Source organism: Camelus ferus, chromosome 2 (genome assembly GCF_009834535.1).
Source record: "Camelus ferus isolate YT-003-E chromosome 2, BCGSAC_Cfer_1.0, whole genome shotgun sequence".
In the NCBI taxonomy this organism is placed as follows: domain Eukaryota; kingdom Metazoa; phylum Chordata; class Mammalia; order Artiodactyla; family Camelidae; genus Camelus; species Camelus ferus.
The window spans coordinates 87,703,597-87,721,400 of NC_045697.1; the positions used below are offsets into that span (position 1 = coordinate 87,703,597).

The 17,804-nt window shown below is 36.0% G+C and overlaps 1 long non-coding RNA gene across 1 annotated transcript in view; it reads right to left on the reverse strand.

The window, feature by feature from the left end:
* Window positions 1-1,584: 1,584 nt before the first annotated feature.
* Window positions 1,585-17,804, reverse strand: part of LOC116658274 — a 182,016-nt gene continuing 165,796 nt past the window's right edge. The window contains exons 4-5 of the long non-coding RNA XR_004313579.1: window positions 7,080-7,167; window positions 1,585-6,595 (exon numbers count right to left, since the gene is read on the reverse strand). This is a non-coding gene — a long non-coding RNA (uncharacterized LOC116658274). The remainder of the gene's footprint in view (window positions 6,596-7,079; window positions 7,168-17,804) is intronic.

Below are 17,804 nucleotides of genomic sequence, written 5' to 3' on the forward strand. Positions count from 1 at the left end.
TTTTTGAACACTTTGAGAACAAATTTTCTTTGTTGTAAATATTCTGAAATAAAGATTCATATAATTACACATTTATATGTAATGTTCCCTTTACATTTTCAGAAGTAGAGTTCCTGGATCAAAGGGTATAGACATATGTAAGGTTTTTGATACACAGTGGGCCCATCACCAACACTTTTTATTCTAATTTCAAAAGCTGTAGTTTATACTCAGTGCTGCAGGACTTTAAAATGTGGCAAAGGGTGAATAGGTCTATTGAAAAAAAAAAAAAACAACTCCCCAGCGAGACATGTAGGGTTACAGTGGCTTAGCGTCCACACAGCAGGAGTATCATTTTCTGAAATATATGAACTAGGTGGCATCCATCACTGATGGTAAGTGTTCCAGAGAGAGGAGGTCTCGTTTCTATCCTTCAAGTAAGAGGATGCTGATCCTAAATTTAACAGTGGCATCCGTCACATTTGCATACCTCCTTATGAGAGATCTCTGACTCACATTTGCTAAATCTGGGGTATAAACTGCATTATGCTTCTATAAGAACTTGGACGTCTTTAGCTGTTAACTAGAGAGCAAATATTGTTACCACCTAGAGGACACTGTGAGTCTCTTACTTGTTTGAGTTTGCTCTCTGTGTGTGATTACTCACTGATATGAGACTAAGAGTGAGCTATTATTTTTTAACTTGGTTTACTAGACGTGGGGAGATGTGTATAATGAAAATACTAAATTCAGTGAGCTTTGTATGCATCTTTTAAAAGTAAGAATATACTTTCTAACATAAAAATATTTTCAAAGAGAAAAATACACACACACATTTATTTTTTGCAATGATGATCTTTTGCATGTTGGTGCCTTATGGAATATAAACTCTTTGGTTTTCTCGGATGAGAATTAGTTGAGCTAGTTTCAAGCATGTTGTTTTGAGATAATGTTTTGAGATAATGGTGTTTTGTGATAATAGTTGTGGAGAGTCTCTAGCATGATGTTTAAGTGTTGGAATGAACTCCTACCTCTGTTTCTGAAACAGTCTAAACATTCGAGGGAAAATATTATTGCATTTGTTTTATGCCATCTGTGATTTGAATTGTTCACATCGGAAATTCTAAAATATTTCCAAAGGTAAGATTTTTCAAAACTAAGTATTTTGTTATCTAAGTAAATGTTTATATAATTTGAGATTATATTATAACTCAATTCATAATGTTTTCAGTAAATACACATGCAGTTATTTTGCCATCTTTACTGAATAGCTCAAGTGTATGTTAATTCATTCTTTGAAATAGACAACTGTCATTTTCAGCCTCTATTTTTGTTTGCAGGTCATGCTTATTTTGATTAGTGGATTCTGGGATAGCTCTAGGAAAACTGCTGGAATTTTTATTAGTGCTTTTTTGGGAAAATGTGGATTTTGTACTTCATAACTACACTCATGTTATACTAGTAAATATTATTATATCAGATGAGCTTAGTGTACTTTATTTTTTACTGAAGTATAGTCAGTTACAATGTGTCAGTTTCTGGTGTACAGCATAATGTTTCAGGCATACATATACATACATATATTCATTTTCATAGTCTTTCTCACTATTGGTTACTATAAGATACTGAACATAGTTCCCTGTGTTATAGAGAAGAAATTTGGGTTTTTATAACCTATTTTATATATAGTAAATAGAGAAGAGGATATCGTAGGACTGAGTACTTTGACGGAATGGAAAAAAGTGAGGGAGATTTTTTTAAAAAGCCTAGAGCATAGATGATGTCTGGCTCAGGGCTGACTCGGGTGCTGACTGCTGGAGCGTTCTGGGGCTCTCTAGGAAGGACGAGAGTCTTGAGCACCTGCCTGGGTGGGTGTTGGTTCATGTGAAGAGCCGTGTTCCGCTTGACCTTGATGTTCTCTGTCAGTCCAAATGTTTGCTCTGGATAACACCTTTCCTCTGCTTCATCACTTCCTTGTTCTCCTTCAAATGACAGTTCAGGACAATTTCCCTAACATCCAGTGACCTCCAAACCACCAACGTAATTCTGGATCCTCTTGACTACTCACTTCTTTGGTCATCATTGCAGCTCTTATTTTTATAGATAGAATGTGTGTCTGTGCTGTTTCCCTTATTAAACCATAATCGTGCAGCTGGGGCCAAGTCTAATCTCAACTGTGTTCCCGGAAACAAAATAATACAAGATACATAATAAAATGAAATAAGATATGCAAACAAAAGTTAGATATCTGAGCATTTCTAAGTAAATATAGGGGAATTTTATTCCAATTTCTTAGCCATTTAAGTTGAAAATATTTCTCCTAGTTGGATTAGAGGAAGGAAAAAAAAAAGGAGATGAGTCTGAGCATTGAGCTAGTATTGAAGATTTGCTTCATGCTGGACATTATACAGAACTTTTTTTTTTTTTTTTTTTTTTTTACAAATTACCTCATACAGGCCTCATCACTGCCCATGTGAGAGATGCCTTTAAGTTCATTTTAGAGATGAAGACATCAAGAGATTTTTTTTTTCTGACAAGGCTCAGAGAGACTTGGTCTAGGACACCTAATTAGTAAGTATAGGTACTGGAACAAGAACACAGAAATGTATGGCAGGAAACATTCATCCTGTCAGCCAGTTCTAACATCCTGATATCCATTTTCTCCTGGCCTGATTCTAATAATGTAAAGTAATGCTTTAAAACCTCTTTTCTCATTTTAAACTTTCCAAGCTCTGGCTGGTGCTGAAAGTTGCTATTTCAGTAATGGGTGCTATTGTAAGGGTTGAGGATTTTTGGATGGATACTCCCACAGCAGGTTCTTTACTCATATGACCTGTAAGTAGAGGACATTGCCTTCTCCATCTGGAAAGGGCTCTGGGGATCCATGTGTTCTTTCAGGTCATTATAGGGCTTCTCTGCTTCTCACAAAAATATCCAACTGAAGACTGTTGTGAAAATAAAAGGAGCCAAAGGTCTTTCTTCTCAGTGTTGGGTTGAAAATATCACCTTATTACTATTGCTAATATTATTATGATATTATATTGTCTTTGTAGGCATGCCAGCTAATGCGTTACTTGGTTATTGTATCTTATGTGAGGTAGTAGTGGCTATTATAAATTAGATTCTTATTTTTTTCAAATGAAGTGTGACTCAGGTAGCCAATTCTAGTCAAGTAATGCCTAAATTGTAATATTTTACAATATTAAACATAATTTCCTACTAGCATGGTATAGAATGTCATATCAAATGTTTTTGAAATGCAGCCCCATGGAGAAAAATATTGACAGTTGCAGAAAGGTTATCACCAGAAACTGGGCCACATTAACCAACACAATAATTTCCTTCCAAATGCGAACATCCTTAACGTAAAAGAAAGATTTTCTTCATAATGTTATAAACGTGTTCTTCCCTGCAGCAGGATTGATAATTAATACCACATATTCATGGTGAGAAATATATGGGTTTGGTCATAAATGTTCTCATGCATTTTAAACGTCACTAAAATGAATGGCCTTTATTATTTCAGAATGATAACTTGTTCCCCGACACTGCTACTTTGCAGGGGATGAAGACTGCATTGGCACGTGATGAAATATTACAGGAACAGGCCGTGAGCATTTGTAAGACACACCCTTCGCTCTGAATCAATGCCGTAAGAGCAGCACGTAAGGACACAAGGAATATGTTTGAGGAAATCCAACCCCTGCCCTTGCTTCCACTTACACTCTCATAAATCAGTCTAGGTGAATATCTTAAGCTCAGTTAGGAAAAGATTTAGAGAAAGACAATGCTCCTCTTTCTTTGACTTGCAGGACCAAGTGCTCTATTCATGGTTACCCCTGCTTTCTAGACACAGCTTATTTTGGTTTGTTTTTCAGAAAATCTCCAAAGGCTTGATTTCTGCGGGCAGTTTTGTTCCACATTAAGAGAGAAGGACTTATATGTTTTCTTGCTCTGAGACACATTAAAACCATGTGAGGCCGACAAAATAGGTGTGGATAAGAGCAATTGGTTTGTGTGAAGGGAAGAATTACCAACTGAGTAGAAAATTAAGACTAGGACTTCTGATTTCAGTTCTAACATGTGAAGAGCTTGGAAGTGGTCCCTCCCTCCTGTCTTTACAACAGAGAAGCTACATGCACTTAAAATGGATGACTTTCCTTGGACCCATCAGAGAACAGAGGTTACAGGGCCAACTCCCACTTTAGATTTTGGTGAGATGGGCAAATCCAGAGTCACAGCTGAGATCTGCTTACCTGGGGCAGAAGCAGCTGGTGCCATCAGAGGGTCGGGACCCTTAAATTGTAATTTTGAGGAAAATGCTGGGGGCTATGAACCAGGGGGAAAGTGAGAAACTTGTGAGGCTTATGCTTTTATGGGGCTCCGGTGAGCTTTAAGTTCCAGGAACCCAACCGCTGTCACAGTGAAGATCCAAGAAGGATCGTCTTGTGACTTTGGGGTGGAAAGGGAAAGAGCAATCATCATGAAATATTCCCACAGAGTTGTTCATAACAAAGGCATACGCTTGAGGAGGTAAGACTGTACCAGAGCCTTATCCCAGTTGGGGGAGGGCATGCTTACTCCAGCTAGTTTTCTGGTCTGACTTAAGAGGAAGAAAGGTATACCATGAAGAAGTGCTTGTGAAGGTCACAGCCCAGGGACCCAGACATACTAAAAACTTGAGATTTAATCTTCAGATTCCATAATGCTTCCCTCCTCCCGCACTTTATCACCACACCAGCCAGGCTCCGATGTAGTGATGGTGGATTACGATAGAAAGAGCTGTAAGATGCAGGCTGTCTCTGAAGAAGAGTGCTTAGGGAAGCCCAGAGTCAACAGGGGCAATAAAAACAAGGATACTAGAGAAAACTGAATACTCTGGCACCTACATTTATAGCAAATATTAGTATGATGTGTCTGGCTTTCAAACAAAATCACAAAGCATGCCAAAAAGCAAGAAAAACACAGTCCAAAGAGACAAGCAAGAATCAGAATCAGCTTTAGATACGGGACAGATGTTGGAATTATCAGAAGTTAATATAACTAAGATTAATAACTTAAAGACTAAAGGGAAGAGAAGACAATGTGCAAGAACAGATGAGTAATGTAAGTGAAGAGACGGAAACTATAAGAAAGAGTCAAAAGGAGATGTTAGAAATCAAAGACAGAAAGGAAGAGTGTCTTTGATGCCCTCCTCAGTAGACTGGGCATGCCTGCGGAGAGAGCTAGTGAGAATGCAGATAGGTCAATAGAAACTTACCAAATTAGAAGGTAAAGGGAAACCCAGTATCAACAAAAACAAAAAAAGGTAAAGGGAAAAAAATTCCAGAACATCCAAGAACTATGAGACAGTTGCAAAAGATGTAACATATACATAATTAGAATACCAGATAGAGAAGAAGCAGAAGAAATAGATGAGGTAATAATGGCTAAGAACTTTCCAAAATTAATCACAGACACTAAACCACAGATCTAAGAAGCTCAGCCTAAGAAGAAGAATTACTGTACCATCCCTCCAAAAAATAACCAAGAAACTATACCTAGGTATATCATAATCAAGCTGCAGAAAATCAAAAACATAGAGAAAATTCTTGAAAGAATCCAGAGGAAAAAAATACACCTTACTTATATATGAACAAAGATAAGAATTATAGTGATCTTCTAATGAGAAACCATGCAAATAAGAAAAGAGTGGAGGGAAGTGTTTAAAGTTTTGAAAGAAAAACATCAACATATAATTCTATATGCAGTAAAATTACTCTTCAAGAGTAAAGAAGAAAAGGTTTTCTCAGACAAACAAAACTTGAGGGACTTTTTCACCAGCAGAACTACCCTGACAGAAATGTGAAGCGAAGTTCTTCAGTGAGAAGGAAAATGATGTAGGTCAGAAACTCAGACCTATGTGAAGAAAGGAAGTGTGTCAAAGAAGCAATACATAACGTAAAATGAAGTCTTTTGCTTTTCTTGTTTTTAATTGCACTAAAAGATAATTGTTGGTTTAAAGCAATAATAGTAACAAAGTATTGGGTTATTGTGGCATACGGATAAGTGAAATGAGTAAATAAGTGAATAAGAGATGAGAAGGAGGAATTAGGAATAACTGCATTACATGAAGCAGCATAGAGTTACGTGAGGTGGATTTAGATTGGTTAAAAATGCATTTTTGATATTTCATCAACTATTGAAAATATTTTTAAAAGAAGTATAACATGCTACAAGAGGAGAAAAAATGGAATCATGAAATGCTCACCTGAAATTGGAAAGGCAGAAAAAGATAGAAATAAGAAGAAACAGAACAAATGCAATAATTAGAACAGTTAAACATGGTAGATACTGATTCAACTGTATCAATAATCACTTTAAATGCTTATAGACATCAATTAAAAGGAACACTTGTTGGAGTGAATTAAGAAATAAATATGGAATTGTATCAGTGAAATAATGGTAGCTGCTCTGACAGGGAGTCCTTACAATTTCAGTGGCTTAACACAATACGAGTTTTCTTCTCACTCACGTAGAAGTTGATCAGGTTCCTAGGCCAGGTTAGGGACCAAGGTCGTCTGCACAGGGTCAAGGACCAAGGTCTTTCTATTGCATGGCTTCTTCTTCCCTAGTGCTTCATAAATTTTGCATCCAGGTGGTACAAAAGGGAAGGAGAGAGCAAAGGGTAGGAATTTATAGATGTGTAATTCACAAATTTTTCTACAAAACAACTTTGAGAATGACAACTTACTTATAGGATATTTAGATATTTTAAAGAGAAAGTATAAACCACTAGGGCTTAGAGAAAGATATCCTGTGAACATCAATTTAGGACACTCTTACATAAATATGAAGTATAATCTCTAAAATGAAAATGTAGCCTTTTGGATAAAGTTGCCAAGGAAAACTTGAGATTTCAAGAAAAGTAGGGGGAAAAAAGCACTTGAATTGTGTTAAAAAAATTATTTGGACAATTTCTGGAAGCCAGTTTAAATACATTGTTTTGTAAAAATTTTCGGCACAGGAAGTTTATTTTAAATGTTAAAAAAGTGGACCAATCTGGTGAATGTCTAAACCTAACTTGATTTAAATGGAAAATGCTGCTCAAAAATACTTACCTCTCTTCTAAGTTTATGACCCCTTGTTTCCATTCGGTTACCACATATTTCCATGTGAATGGTCTAGCAGATAATTAAAATCATATGTCTAAAATTTAAAAACAAAATAAAACATAAGCATCTCCACAAAAAGAACTTAACAATATTGTAAAGAGAGTAAAAATAATTCAATCAATTCATTAGATGTCAGGAAAGGAGAAGAGAAAATACAAACAAAAATGACACAACACAAAATGGTAGAGAGGATCCAAGTGGATAAATCATCTCAATAGATGTAAACTGATTAAACGTATGATCAGTTAAACAGAGATTTTAATTTTAATCTTTGATTTATGTACTTCTTTGTAAGAAGTAGAGCAAAACAATGACATAGAAAGGCTGAAAGTAAACACATGGAAAAGTATATTAGGGAAATACTGTATTAGTAGAACTGAGACCCAAAATACATTACTAAAGAGGATCATTTTTAATGAGGAAGCTGCTATTTCCCAAGAATATGTAGCAGTTTCAACTTGTGAGTAACTAACAACACATCCTCAAACACAGGGGCCAAAACTGAAATAATTTGAAGTTGAGATGAAATTAACAAATCCACATAGAAGATTTTAACACAACTCTGTGAAGTACTGGTGTCAAGCATAGAAGTTTAATACATATACAGACACAATGAATAATAAAATTAACACAGTTGGTCTAATGTGTATTTACAAAATCCCTCCCCCAACAACTACAGAGTAGAGAGATCACTTTTCAAGCACACACAAAGCTTACATACAGATTGACCCTACAAAGTCAATCACAACCAATGTCAGTGAATCAGTATGATATTGTCTGACCATAGCCAATAACATTATATAATGATATATTTTGAACATATGGGTATAACTTACATATTATGCATTTTAAAGCAATATTCTCTAACATATTTAATGGATTTAATACTGATGATGTTTAGATGATGATGAAGGTGGCAGCCAGTTTCAGCAGAGTGTTCAGTGGGTCATGTGCTGTGACACGTGCATGCTATAAACTTCATAACACCCTTAGGTGGGTTCTATGCTGTTCTTATTTTGCTGATGAGGAAATGAAAGCACAGATCTAGTGAAGGATGGAGCTAAGATGGAAAGCCCAGACAACCTGACTTCCGTTACCATGCTTTAAACCATGACAATATGAAGAAATAAAAACGAACGGTAGAACTAAGCATCAGTGAAACACTACATGTTAAAATTTGTGGAAGGCAGTTATTAAATTGTTTGTAGGGAGTTTTATCTTAAATTCATGTAACAGTGTAGAAGACACGTGGAAAATTAACTTTCTTTCCATGCATTCAGCACCAAAAGGTAGAAAGAGAAAAGCACAGTACACTCAGGAAACAAACTCAGGATATAAACTCAGGACATAAAGAAGCCAGAACAAAAATATGAATTAAATATAAATCAAAGAAACAAAGCCCTAAAATCTGTTTCTTTAGAAAGAAATTCCTCTGACAAAACTGATTTTCAAAAAGGTGATATAAATATTATGAATAAAAAAAGGAAGATGAGTATATGCAGAATGGAAATATTAAAAATTTTATGTAAATACTTGGGTGAACTGGCCAATTTTCCAGAACACTGTATATTACCAAAATTGACAGAAAAGAAATTTTAAAAAACAAATTAATCTAAAACCATTGTCACTTAACTGGCAGTCAAGAACCTACCCACAAAACCAGACACTTTTTTAGTACAGGTTTTACTAAATCTTCATAGGAGAGAGAACATCTATTTGGGGCACACTTTCAAAAACTGAGGAATAGGGAAGTTTTCCAACTCACGAAAGTCAGAGAGAGATGGAGAGGAAGGAGTGCAATATGGGCCAATCCTTTTATAAGCATAGATGCAAACACTAAATAAAACATTAACGCAAATTAACACATATCATGTATTTCTATAAAATGTACAACATTTAATTTTCAAAGCGTGCAGATGATCATTTTATAATTGACACACAAATTGTTTTCAGTAACAAAGTTGCATAATGATGAAAACATTGCCAAATATCTGTTTTCAAAATTTTGTCTTGATAGCAGGAATTATTTTCCAAAACAATCATTTTCTCACTTCTTATTAAAAGTGCTTTTACACTGGGACATATTAAGGGTGTGTGTGTGTGTGTGTTTAAATACTGCTAAGCAGGCATTTTTAATTATAGAAAAGTTCAAAAATTTGGAACCTTTTTTTTTTTAGTAAGAGGAAAACATGTAACTAATCTTCAGATTCTCCAACTTTTAAAAAACTTTACTGTGAGATGACCAGTCTCTTTATGATACTTAAGATTTTCATGTCAATCCCCATTTTAGTACAAACAGTGATAAATATTTTTCTATTCAATATAATACCATCATGAAATTTACTATAATATAATCCCTAAGTCCCTCTGACCCAAAGGCTTAATGATGGAGCCAGTTTCAATCTGTATATTAAATATTAGTAAACTTAGTTGCTTTCCTATTTTTTAAATTAAAAATGAATATAAAAGGTCCATCTTGTGACCCTCTGGAATGCAAGCACCATGAATTGGAAACTGCTGCTCTGATAAGGTAGGGGAGTCAGAAATCTTTTGCCATCAGGGATGGGCCAGAGTGGCTAGCTGTCAAGTGAGGTTTTAGGATGACACCCAGAGATGGGAGTAAGATATTTTACCTCTGTTTTCAGGAAACAGTTGCAGCCAGAAAGGTCAGCGCTGCCACTGTCTATGCCAAGCAAGCAACACTGCTTCAGTGTTCTGGTCTAATGATAAATTCTTAAAATGTATTTTGAAGTATTAGATGTTGAGGCTTTTTGAACTTGAAATGTTTCTAGACACAGAAATATATTATGTTAATTCCAGCTAATTTAAACACCAATGATACGTTCGTTATGGAAGATACAACATACAGCGTTAATTATAGGGCCGCATTCCAAATAGGAAGGCTGAAACACTCTTAAGGAAATTGCGTTATTCAAGACCCTGAGATCTAGCTCAGCGCTAGTGAACACCATGGACTTTATACACACTGATAGAAATTTCAACTGTCTTAACATCAAACTCCTCACAGGACTTTTTAAAAGAAACATCTTTTTCTGTTTTAACAGTGGAGCTAGACTCCCTGAAAGTGAGTTATACGTTAGAATGTCAGTTACTTTTATTTGTATTCATTAGTGCTGGTATTGCAAACAGTCTGTCCAAGTGGAAGAAAAGAAGAGACTAAAGTCCTTCAGTAACCCCTCTCATTAATTCTTTGTGCAAACAAACTCTAGTTTGGTATAAAGCAAGATAACCTAATGGACGTTTTGTAGAGGATGTGCAGCCACTTTGTTTACCAGTTAAGTTTTATCAAATAAAACGGACCAAGAAAAGCCAAGAAAAGTTTGCAGTTCTATAAATCTCAAGCTATATCTTGAACATTCCTGAAACACCCAATCTCCAGACTTTGGCTTTGAATAGATTTATAAGAGTCAAAGGTCACAGTTCTTGCAAACAGAGGAAACGGTACATAGAGTTTTTGTTTATTTTCTGTCTCTTAAAAAAATCAAATATGGCCGTCAAGGCCATAAAACACTGACACTCAACTACTAGCAGTAGCAGAAGTGGGGCCTGTGGGTGTTTTTGTCTCCTTGGTTACCATGTGTAACAAAAACAGATGCAGAATAGCTTTCAGGTTTCCTCTATCTGGCTTTAACCAAGGTTTTAATACATTTGTTTTAAATAACAGAGGAATTCCATGAAACATCTGCAAAGAGAAAGCAAATCAAGTCAGTTGCCCACGAACTTAGGAATATGAACAAGATGGCATGTGGTTTGTAGAGCAGGAAGATTTTTTTTGGCTTCAGGTTGAAGGACATCCGTTTTAGTTCTAAGGTTTCTATTTATTAGGTCTTGGAATTTCGTGGAGACTTTTATTCCTCATCTGTAACATAACTGGGATCCCCTTTGTCTCAGTGTTACTAAGGCGATTACGGGAAACTACTAACAGGGAAACTTTCGTTTCCGTTTTCTTTCTTTTTGTTTTTTAAAGTTAAAGAATAATATAGATTTAAGGTCTCACAATGGTATTTTGTAGCTATGAGTTCTTCTGTTTCCAGAGTTGCCTCAGCTGGATGCCTGCTCTGGGCTGACTCATCTGCTGGCTGGGGGAGACGGGAAAACCTAGGACAGTGGCGTCAGGATGAGCTACTATTGTTCTATTAGCAATACTGATCAGAATTAATTTTCTATTATTTTCAAATTTCACTTTAGAGGACGCTATACCAGTGGTGGCTGTGTCTTTCTATGGCCTTGTTGACTGGATGTATTTACAGTGGTCCTTGCACCACTACAAAGCATTTAGCTTTTCAAATGAATTGAAAATAGGAAATGAAAATATCATCTCTGTTCCATACGCAAAACAAATATGAATCATTCAACCACTCTGAATCCTTAAAAGTACCTATTTTGCTTTTTAACTTTTAAATTCTAAGCCCGTAGGGCAAATATCCTCTCTAATTCTTTCTAGTAAATTATTGATCCACAAATGCTGCTTGTGCATAATAGTTATATATAGCTAAATTGTTCCCGTACAGTAATTGATTTTAAGCTCATATAGCTAAATTTTTTTTTTTTTAGGTCAGGAGGTTAGTATTTGCCAAAGCCTCTGTCTAGAGTTAATACAACTTTTGGTAATGGGTGAGTCATTGAAATGTCCTGCTTTATCTTTAAATCATCTCCAGTTGCCTCTTCCTCTTTTTAAGCTTTGTATATAGAAAGCTTCTGTTATTAGCAGCCTTAATTAGGAAACTCTAAGTGTCTTTAGTCCATATCCTTTGGGTCCTAGTTGGTTGCTAAGCAGTCAACTAGGAAAGACTGGGCTCTGATTGCAGACTGTTCCAGACTGCAAAATCCTGTCCATCCCGTTCAGAGAAATGAACAGCTTTAGGACAGAGGTCCTCGAGCAGATTTCTAAGACTGCAGCCAAATGCTTAAAACAGTGAGACCTAGAATGACTTTAATCTTCCTGAACTAGAAGTTTCCTAGGATTAGACAGGCTCTTAAGCTGAAATACATAGCACAAAGTCCATCAATGATTAATTTCTCAAAGATTATCTCCTATACTGTTTTAGTTAGACGTCTTTCCAGGCAATCGCATCCTGATTATGGGCCACCTCATTTGATATTGTCTCTTGCCCACTATAACATCTTAAAATAGAGCAATGCCTCTTGATTTCTGTAGCTTGAGTGATAAAAATTAATGTGTTTATATAAAACAATGGATTTGGCATTTAACGGAATTTAAATAACATAATGGCATCAACCATCACCATATCTTCTTAGAGCCTTAAGAAAATGGATGTTAATTTGGGGGAAAGTCCTGAGTTTCTCAGAATTAACAAGCTTTACAAGAATGAGGGACCAACAAACGTAAGGACTATTTTATTCATAAGAAAGTCGCTAGTTGTTGATGGGATAACTTGATCCCCAGGGAAGTCTTCCTAAAACAAGGATTTGTTCCCCAAAGGCGAGAGGTAGTTCTGACTGGTGGGGATTAACTTCTGGATTCAGAGCACATGCCACAAAGCTAAGGGAATTCTGGTTTCTGACCGAGAGACCAGCCCTTTAAGTGGCCGACAACAATTTTTGTTTTACGTGCCAAAGAATACAAAGCTGAATAAGGAATGGCTCTTGCTCTAAATAGTTTTTAAACTGTGTGAAGGTAGCAAGCATTAATGTTTCCCTTGGAAATTCCTTCTGGATACTCAGTCATGGTAATGATGGAATGTGTGGGGCAATTTTTTACCATCATTTGGGTAATTCTTGTTGTGGGAACAGTCAGCCATGTATTTGGTTAGCTTCCTAGAGTCAGCATACAAAAGGATATCCATTCAGGACATTCAGAAAATTTGTTTTTTCCTCTGGCCCAAGTCATCTTTCTAGGTCCAGGAAATATTTCAGTTTTACTATGAATTCCTACTTATCCTTTCGACTCTGTACTCCAGAAGCTTTGAAACACCTTTGTTATAGCATAGGTTAGTATTATAATTATTTATGCATGTGATTTTTCTTTCATTAGCCTCTGAACTCTGCAGGCATTGATACCATGTTTTATTTGTCTTTGTTTATTTTGATAAGTTTCATTATATTGTCAAATATACATACAGAGTTGAATATTTGTAATAAAAAAAGAAAATTTTACTTTCTTTCCATCCAAGAAAAATTTTTAAGAGGAAACTACAATTTGTTAATCCTTGTTCCTTCTTCAAATGTGTAGTTATTGGCAGTTCATTAGGTGAGGGGCATTTTCTTAGTGGGAGCAGTATCAGATACAACTTCTTTTTTAAGAGTGGGTAGTAGTGAGATGTTATAATGTAAGCACGTGCTCTTCTGGACTTTTCTAAATCAGGTAACTTATTCTAGAATTCTTGGTTTGGATAATAAAAGATAAATGTGCAACTTTGTATAGCAGCATTTGCTACTGCAATTTTGATTTCCTGATGGTTTTAGTGAGCCTTCCATGCAGGATTATAATTACTGGATAGTAATCACTGCTTTATGTAGGTCATTTTATTGACTTTGAGGTAGTTGCAGTTTTGATTCTAATTTTATGAGTGAGGAGACTGTGAGAAGGTTAACTCATCAGCTGGTAGTAGAGCTGGTGAGCGGTCTGGCTGGCTGTGAGCCTGGCCCACTCTTTGCAAACAATGAGCTGTGTCCCTCTGCTTCTCTTCACCACTCGCCCTTTGTGCTGCTCTCATTGCTCCCCGTGTCCCCAAGTCGATGGACTGCAAATGTTATTCTGACTTGCTGCAGAGGGGAGTGAAGGTCGCAGACGATCCGGGTACATGTGGAGTGCACCAGAGGTTATCATCACAGACCGTGTTTATTGCGGCGCTCAGCCAGGGGTTTTTGGCAGTTTTCAGGACCGTGGAGGCCTCCTCTCAACACAGGAGCCAGTGTAAATACACAACAAAGGGACCACACCTGAGGAGGGCCTTCTGTCTATTTGAGTGACCTTGTTCATGGCTCTGGGCCACTGAAGATCCTTCTCATCAGTCACATTTTCCATTTCCCTTTCTGAAACTTCCTGTAAGCCTGTTTGAAGTTTTTCCCTCCCAGTAGTTTATAGGGTGATTAAGATTTCAAGTTCTCCAAAGATGAAGCTGATAGGTACTTTTTAAATGACATTGTCATCATAATTATATTTGCCAGTGCTGATCAGAATTTTCTTTAAAAGAATTAGTTATCACGGTAGTCCTCACCCTACCTGCCAGTTATCCTAGGACAAGATAAATTCATGCTCACACTTTGACAGTCACAGTCTATGAGACAAGAAGTGGATCAGGAATTAGGTTTCTGCTACACGATGTAGTAGGGCTTGTCTAGTTCAGCTGGAACAAAGATCTTCCCCTCTTGTTTCCACTATTGCATATCAGTCAGTGTATCAGTCAGTAAACATTTTGGGGTGCCACCAAGTGCCCATGCCTTGATGAATACAAGAGATGAGTGACAAGATCCACATACAGAAGGAATTTATTAAGAAAGGAGTCCAACAAACTTTGGGTCATCAACAGCTTGGAGGCACATTTTTGCTTTTGTAAACTGAATATGAAAAGATGACAGGGAATAATAGACGGCTGAAGCCTGTGATGAGTGGTGGTGTGGGAAAAATGGAAGCTTGGCATGCTTGTCCTTGGTGGACCTACAAAATGCAGATAGGCCTCACAGAATTGCAAAACTGAACTCCGAAATTTGGTTTTCAGTGAACACATGGCAGGGCTTGAGGATCTGAGATAATTAATAGAAATTAACCTCAAACTTGCTAACAACAGTTTGCCAAGAGGCTGCTGACACGAGTTGCTGCTATGGAAGACAAAGCTGACTTGTAATAAAACTGAAGTGCCCCTTTAAAAAGTACCGGTTAGGTAGAGATGAAACCGTTTTGCATGCTTCCCTTTCTTACGTATTTAACTTGGAAATTTACCTACCTTATTGTGTAACCTGATTTTATTTTTGACACATGAGAAGATGGATCAACTTTTCTGTATTGCAGCATTTTTTGGGGTTAAATAACATTTTCAATATGCAATTTCAGTTTAGCTGATTTATAATTACAGTTTTATTATTTTATAACAATGTGTTACTCTTAATATAATGTGCTCCTGTATTAAAGGCTGATGTGGTGCACAACTGTTGTTAAGCATGTAAACTGATGGCATAATTTGCCCTTGACCTTGGATCTTGGGGTTGCTAGAACTCTGAGGAGAGAGAGGTGGGTTTTTTTTTTTTTTTTCCGGCCACTTGGGACACTACCAAAGGCATTAATTTTAAAACTAGACTGGAGTAATTACCGTTACATTTATGTTAGAGGTTAACATTTGTGTTATTTCCTCTTATTGCCTGGCTTTACAGAATGTTATGCCCCACTGCTTTTATTAAATCCAGGTAATAGAGGAAATAACAGTGTTATTAACCTCTAACACTGATGAAAAATTAGTCTTAAGTAAAACATGGTTTAAAATCACAGCAATTGTGCTAGTCGTCTAGCTGGTTCCCCAACGAAGCACAGTAAGGCTTTGTGTACTCACTGCGTCCATATTTATTATTATAAAAATAAAGACAGAGTATAATATGAAATAAATCTCGGGGGGAATGGGGATTAGATTTTAATGCATACTATACTCTTACTAATAAATGTTATAGGTTTGCATGACATTAAAGAAATGAGTACTTATTTTAAAAAGTACCACTTTTCTCTGCTTGAAAAAGCAACTAGTTTTGATAACGACTACTTTCACAGAAAGCACTTAGAAATTTAATATATAATATCACTGACCCTATCAGAAGTCTCCAGTACAATGCTTCTAAACAAATATTTTTAAGCTGCGTATTACTGTAGAAAAGTTCTTTTCCATGCATGTTTGCTTTAAAACATTAATTTTTAAAGTGATTTTTGATATTTGAGTAGAGGGATATTTTTCTTCCCTGGTTATACTATATATATATACAGAACATGGTTTTGTGGGGATATTTATTCTACTTGAGACCACAAAGTAACCATCTCAAATGATTTTATTATTTTTAGACAAATGTGAAAATGTAGACTTAATAAATAAGGTTAAGGCAATAATTTATTACAGAAAGATGTTCTTTACAGAAGAATTTGATAGCATAGTCTATTGTTTAGTTATAAAGTATAATTTATATGTTTTGATTCATAAATATTTTATTTAAATTTAATATTGAAGCAACACACCCACTCTGTCAAGTACAGTGTATTTGTATCTATCAAAGTAACTTTAAAGGTTTTTTTTTTTTAATTGTTTGTTTGATTTTTTAAATACACCCTTCTGCCTAACTTTTATTAGTGAATTGTCAAATTATTTGAAGGTAAATTTTCTCTTGCAAAATAAAGCATATCTTTTAACTGTAGGTATATAGTTTTCTAAACTACACAATGTGATTTTAAAATAATGAAGTATTAAGAGGTTTCTTTTTAATCTGTTAGTTTAAATGAAGAATGAACATAATTGATTAGGACAGGCATCATTATTGAGAGGGATCATTTTGTTTTACCTCTTTATTTGAAGGATTATGTGGAAGAACATTAATGTATTTGAGAGCCTTTTTGTGAAGTAAATGAATTCATATATAGATAAGTGTTTTGTAACTATGCAAATATGAAATATTAGATAATAATACTATTCTCATGACTTATAGTGGAAAAGATATATAAACCTCATAGTATTCATTGCATTTCTATAATATATATTTGTCTAAAAGAAAACAAAAAGAAAAGTAAGCACTGTACTTCTTAACCTTTAGGTAAATATACATTCCAGTGGCATGAACAGTCCTAGGTTAAGACTCAGTTACACATTTACCTTTTAAATTAACAACCACTTCAGTGGTTAAATAAGTATTCCTAAGCCAAAACATTGGAAGCTTAGTTAGTATCCAAAACAAGTCTGTCATTAATGAACTTATTCCCCAACAAAAGGAAAAGGAGGCATCAAATGTGAACTGTGGATGTGCTCAGTTCCCTTATTCTAAACACATTAGTACACCGTATTTTCCCACTTGGAGAAGCTTTTGTATACTGAGCATGTGGCTGTTTAAATGCCCCAGCGGGGCTTCCAGAGGCTGTGAAAAAAGGAAAAATTATTTGGAACAATTTGCATTCGTTCAAGGGCAACGTTAAGCATTTTACAGCTGGTTTGTGGCTATTCTTGTGCTGCGTAAGCTGTCTTTCATGTCAAAAGTCCTTTCCTGCTTACAGATCATCAGGAAGCATTCTGCTGCGTGCTGTTTGCCCAAGTTCCTCCAGGGCTCTGGGCCTTTGATCAGGGATACCATTTGCAATCTGGTTAAAAATAGGAGGCTGCTGAGATAAGCCTGGGTCCTGGAAGTGAGGAACGGCCCTTTCCTTTTTCTTTTTCAGCTTTGTTCTCTTGTTTTTTAATATGGGAACCGATGATCCCAGCGCAGAAGAATCGTGTTCAGGAATGAGGGCACGCTTAGAGGTGTCAGAACTTTAAAGGGGAAGAAACTTTGTTAAAGAGGTCCACTTCATGAACCCAGGCCCACTATTTCAGTGTTTAAGTTTTAAGAGAAGTGAGTCTGTTATTTCTCGGGTTACAACACAGCAGTACTTGCTTCTCTCACACTGAAGGTACACGGCTTGTCGCACTACTTCCAAGTGTGGTTTTGAATATCTTTGAATATCTTTTT